Source organism: Lampris incognitus, chromosome 5 (assembly GCF_029633865.1).
Source record: "Lampris incognitus isolate fLamInc1 chromosome 5, fLamInc1.hap2, whole genome shotgun sequence".
NCBI lineage: Eukaryota > Metazoa > Chordata > Actinopteri > Lampriformes > Lampridae > Lampris > Lampris incognitus.
This window is the reverse complement of record NC_079215.1, coordinates 55,553,727-55,559,582: the sequence shown is the minus strand read 5'-3', so window position 1 is coordinate 55,559,582 and position 5,856 is coordinate 55,553,727.

Genomic DNA, 5,856 nt, shown 5'->3' with positions numbered 1-5,856 from the left:
TGCACTAAGACATACTGTCTCTTATGGTTATTATATATTATAAGGGATGACTATCTCTGCAATAAGACATACTGTCTCTTATAGTTATTATATATTATAAGGGATGACTATCTCTGCACTAAGACATACCTTCTCTTATAGTTATTATATATTATAAGGGATGACTATCTCTGCATTAAGACATACTGTCTCTTATAGTTATTATATATTATAAGGGATGACTATCTCTGCACTAAGACATACTGTCTCTTATAGTTATTATATATTATAAGGGATGAGTATCTCTGCACTAAGACATACCTTCTCTTATAGTTATTATATATTATAAGGGATGAGTATCTCTGCATTAAGACATACCGTCTCTTATAGTTATTATATATTATAAGGGATGAGTATCTCTGCAGTAAGACATATTGTCTCGTATAGTTATTATATATTATAAGGGATGAGTATCTCTGCAGTAAGACATACTGTCTCTTATAGTTATTATATATTATAAGGGATGACTATCTCTGCATTAAGACATACTGTCTCTTATAGTTATTATATATTATAAGGGATGACTATCTCTGCAATAAGACATACTGTCTCTTATAGTTATTATATATTATAAGGGATGACTATCTCTGCACTAAGACATACTGTCTCTTATAGTTATTATATATTATAAGGGATGACTATCTCTGCATTAAGACATACTGTCTCTTATAGTTATTATATATTATAAGGGATGACTATCTCTGCATTAAGACATACTGTCTCATAGTTATTATATATTATAAGGGATGACTATCTCGGCACTGATGATTGGGAGGAGACACGTGCTAAACTGTCATTTATGTATGCAAAGAAATGCAATGCTTCTCAAGCCGTGTGTAAAAAGTGAGATTGAGGGGGCGTCCCGGTAGCGTGGCGCTCTATTCCGCTGCCTACCACAGAGGTGGAAAAACCAGGTCCATAAAATAAAGGCCAAGTCGTGTATTTGCTCCACCCATGTTACTAAACCAGCTGATTTCATTAACTAGTATCCCCTAGCTAATTGAGGAGTGATGCTGACGACAATCTGCTGGTGTTGTACACGGGTGGAGCAAATACACGGTTTGGACTTTTACTTTCTGGACCTGGTTTTTACACCTCTGGCCTACCGGCACGGGGATCACTGGTTCGAATGTTACCTCCGGCTTGGTCGGGTTTCCCTACAGACACAACTGGCCGTGTCTGCGGGTGGGAAGCCGCATATGGGTATGGGTCCTGGTCGCTGCACTAGCGCCTCCTCTGGTCGGTCAGGGCACCTGTTCGGGGAGGAGAGGGAACTGGGGGGTGGGATAGCGTGATCCTCCCATGCGCTACGTCCCCCTGGCGAAACTCCTCACTGTCAGGGGAAGGGAAGCGGCTGGCGACTCCACGTGTGTCGGAGGAGGCACGTGGTGGTCTGCAGCCCCTCCCCGGATCAGCAGTCTGCGGAGCACCTGACGCGCCTCTTGTTACATAAAGCTCGTTTTCAGAAGCTGCAAGTCATACGGCTTTAGGAGTCACACTGTGCGACACGGCACAAATTTGTCCACGTTTCTCCTCGAGATTGTGTGTTAGACGTGAAAGACGTAGGCGCGGGAAAAGCAGAAGCACAGCGTTTTTTAAGAAAGGCGGAACGGCTGAAGTGTCGAGCGGGCGTAACCTCAGCCACTCTAACCCCTCCAATAGAAAAGCATGAAACTTAAACTGCGATGAATCAGAAGCTGTAAAAGATATCACAAATCTGATCAGCAGAAAAGTCTTGTGACCTGTTTGAAGTTTAAATGAAGTTCCTAGCTGAAAGTATGCCAACGTAGTTACATTTGAAAGAGCGGAGGATTTGAGGATTTCAACATTCCCTCCATTCATTTCAATGGGACATTTTTTCATAAAAAGCTCAATATTTTAAAATGTAAATATTAGCTGCCTATATACCATCCATCCATCCATCCATGATCTGAACCGCTTATCCTGCTCTCAGGGTGGCGGGGATGCTGGAGCCTATCCCAGCAGTCATTGGGCGGCAGGCGGGGAGACACCCTGGACAGGCCGCCGGGCCATCACACAGGATACCCACACACACACACATACACACCTAGGGACAATTTAGTGTGGCCGATTCACCTGACCTACATGTCTTTGGACTGTGGGAGGAAACCGGAGCACCCGGAGGAAACCCACGCAGACACGGGGAGAACATGCAAACTCCACACAGAGGACGACCCACCAAAGTTGGACGACCCCGGGGCTCGAACCCGGGACCTTCTTGCTGCGAGGCAACCACACTAACCACTGTGCCACCATGCTGCCCCTGCCTGTATACACATAATTTAAAAAGTCTAAATATAATATATAAAGTATAAATATTAGCTGCCTGCCGCCCAGTGCCCGCTGGGATAGGCTCCAGCATCCCCGCCACCCTGAGAGCAGGAGAAGCAGTTTTGATAATGGATGGATGGACGCACAATTGGGGAGAAAAACGGGGGGGGGGGGGCGTAAATCTGTATTTAGATATGTGCAAACAATGGTGTGACGTGATCTGAGTGTGATTCCTGATGCATTCAAGTGTGTAATTGTGTCGGTAGAGCCCTATACTTACATCCTGTTTTTAAGGAAAAAATGCAAACCTATTTGACATATTTAGAGCCTGTCCTTTATGTTGAAAATGAAGTTGCACGTTGCTCATTTTTCACACCAGACTTTCATAGGTTCCGTACTGACAGCTGCACACCTTGTGCAGCGATGTGGTTGCGGTTTCAGACTTTCACTTTAGGGTACAATCACCACATTGAACATCACAAGCTTGTTTGCTTTATAGATGTGCTGTAAGCGTGATGCGTTTACTGTAAAGCAGTGCCAGGTATCACTGCTTTACAGTGCTTTTACTTTGTTTCTTCCACTAATTTAAGGTCAAGCCCTTTTCTTTCTTTTTTTTCCCCCCCCACCGAGCAAGTTTACTCACACAATGACTGATTTGCTGAGATGCTCGCACATAAAACCAAGGGACGTAAGGCAACAACTGGTAGTGTCCAAGTATTTCTAGGAGAATATCTGCTTATCCAAACAGAATCTGTTTGTCTAGATATATCAAGAGGACGGGAGGAGTAACAAGATTTGGGAGAAAATAAGTATCTTTGTGTAAAAAAAAAAAGACTTAAAAACACTGGAGTTTAGGTCCGCCACTTCACATCTGCCCTCGCAACATAACTCCGTGTTCTGAATTCATTTGTATGCAAAGGCAAAAAGAGCAGTGAATCACTCAACACGGCAGCAAATGCTTGTAAAGTGGTGCTACATTGAAAACAGGAAATCAGGAGAACCTTCATCTCGCCCACTTCCTTCACCTGTGCATTTCAAAGGGCAAAGTTTCCGCAGCAACACCATGCTTGCAGTGAGGGAATGGTTTTCTGATCAGGCCACTCCAAATGAATTCCTTTGCAGGGGGAGCTGCTCTAAATGCATCAAACTCCGACACATGCCAGTCACATCCTGATGGCGAAGCGCTACGAACAGTTTTATAGTTTTAATGTGTTTAGAAAACTCAGTTGGTACGATAAATTCAAGGGTAGAAAAGTTTATTTGTATAAATATGTAAGAGGAATTTTTTTTTAAGACTGCATGTTCATGACTGTCGTTCAAGCTGCTCAGTGAGATGGACATTAATGTTTAAAACCATATATAATACGGTGGACACAATCATTGAAAAGGTTTTCTGCTGAAAATCACAATAATGATATTCAGGTAACACTCAGCGATGTCCTAAGCATACTGCTTTTGATTTGATTGACAGCGAGCAAACTTGAGAACACTGGTGGTTGAGCATTGTACAGCATTGATGATCTTGTGACATTATGGCCCCAGGACAGCCTATACACAAAGATAGTAAAATGGAGTTAATAAATAAAAAAAAACAAACAAAAACAAAACCTACCAATACTGACTACAAACTCCTGAGACAATACTGTCACTTTAAATACTGATACAGAGAGTAAACAAAGATTCTCCAGCCTAGGAGATGGTCACCCCTACTCCACTCTTCACAAGTTAGCCAACTTATCTTTTCTAGAAATTGCGACTACATGCAAAAATAACAATGATAACAATGAAAGCAACAATGGTATTACAATACAAATGACAAAGTTAAATATAACACTGAACAAACCATTTCTTCATGATTTTTTTTTTAATTATATATAGCCGGTCTTAATTCGTGATGATCTGGGATCTTCCAGACATAGTGCTAGAGAATAAGACGGGAGATACACTTATGAGCCAAAACGTTATGACCACTAACAGGTGAATCGAATAACGTTGATCGTCTCCAAACAAGGGCACATGTCAAGGTCTGGGTAGATTAGATGAAAAGTGAGCCATCAGTTCTCGTAGTCTGCGTGTTGGAGAAGTGAGCAGGAGTAAAGATCTGAGCGACTTTGACAAGGGCCAAATTGTTGTGGCCAGGCGACTGGGTCAGACCATCTCTGAAACAGCAAGGCTTGTGGGGTGCTCTCAGTCAGCAGTGGTGAATACCTACCGACAGTGGTCCGAGGAGGGACAAACCACAAACTGACGACACGGTGTTGGGCACCCAAGGCTCATTGATGCGTGAGGGCAACAAAGGCTATCCCGTCTGGTCCGAGCCAACAAGGTCTACTGTGGCATAAGTCACAGAAAATTTTAATGATGGGTACAGGAGGAATGTGTCACAACAGACAGTCCATCGCACCCTGCTGTGTATGGGGCTGCGTAGCCACAGACCAATCAGAGTGCCCATGATGACCCCTGTCCACTGTCAAAAGTGCCTACAATGGGCACATGAGTGTCGAAACTGGACCTTACAACAGTGGAAGGAGGTCTCCGGGTCTGATGAATCCAGTTTTGTTTTAGATCACGTGGATGGCTGTATAGGTGTGCACCGTTTCCTCAGAGGAAGTGATGGCATCAGGATGCACTGTGAGAAGGCGACAAGCCAGTGGAGGGATTGTGATGCTTTGGGCAATAGTCTGGGAAACCCTGGGTCTGGCCATTCATGTGAACGTTAATTTGACATGTGCCACCTCCCTTAACATCATTGTAGATCAGGCACACAGAGGCCTTCATGGCAATGGCCTCTTTCAGCGGACTAATGCGCCCTGACACACTGCACATATTGTTCGGGAATGGTTTGAGGAAAAGGGCGAAGTGTTCAAGGTGTTGCCCAGCTTTCTAATTCTCCAGATCTCAGTCTGATTGAGCATATGTGGGATGTACTGGGCCAACATGTCTGATCCATGGCGGCTCCATCTCACAACTTGCAGGACTTGAAGGATCTGCATCTAATGTTTTGGTGCCAGATACCACAGAACACCTTCAGGGGTCTTGCAGAGTCCATGCCTCGGCAGGTTGACACTGTTTTGGTGGCACACGGAGGACCAACAGCATACTAAGGTACGTGGTCATAATGTTTTGGCTCATCAGCGTATGTATTGATATGTGCTGACAAGGGGTCTATGGTTTCTTCCAACTGGCTACAATGCTCTTGGGGGAAACATAGTGCATTTCAAATGGGCTTCTGGGGCATTCTTAGCAGCCATTGATTTTGGAAAGGATTGTTGCTTTGGAGTCTTCAAGTGCTTTTAAAATTTGGCTTTGTTTTACTCAGCGCAGGTGTAGAGGCCTGGATGTTCAAAACGGAATTTTTGCCTTTGTCTCAAGCTTGCTTTGCAAAACTGAGCCCGTTGGAACAGAGTTTAGATGCTTTGTGATGAACTGAGTTGCTCCTGCACAATAGGTTTTCAGAGGATGATGTTGTAGCCACTGGACATGGTGTCTGCCTGACAGTTTTTTTTTTCTGTTTTGTTTTTTTGT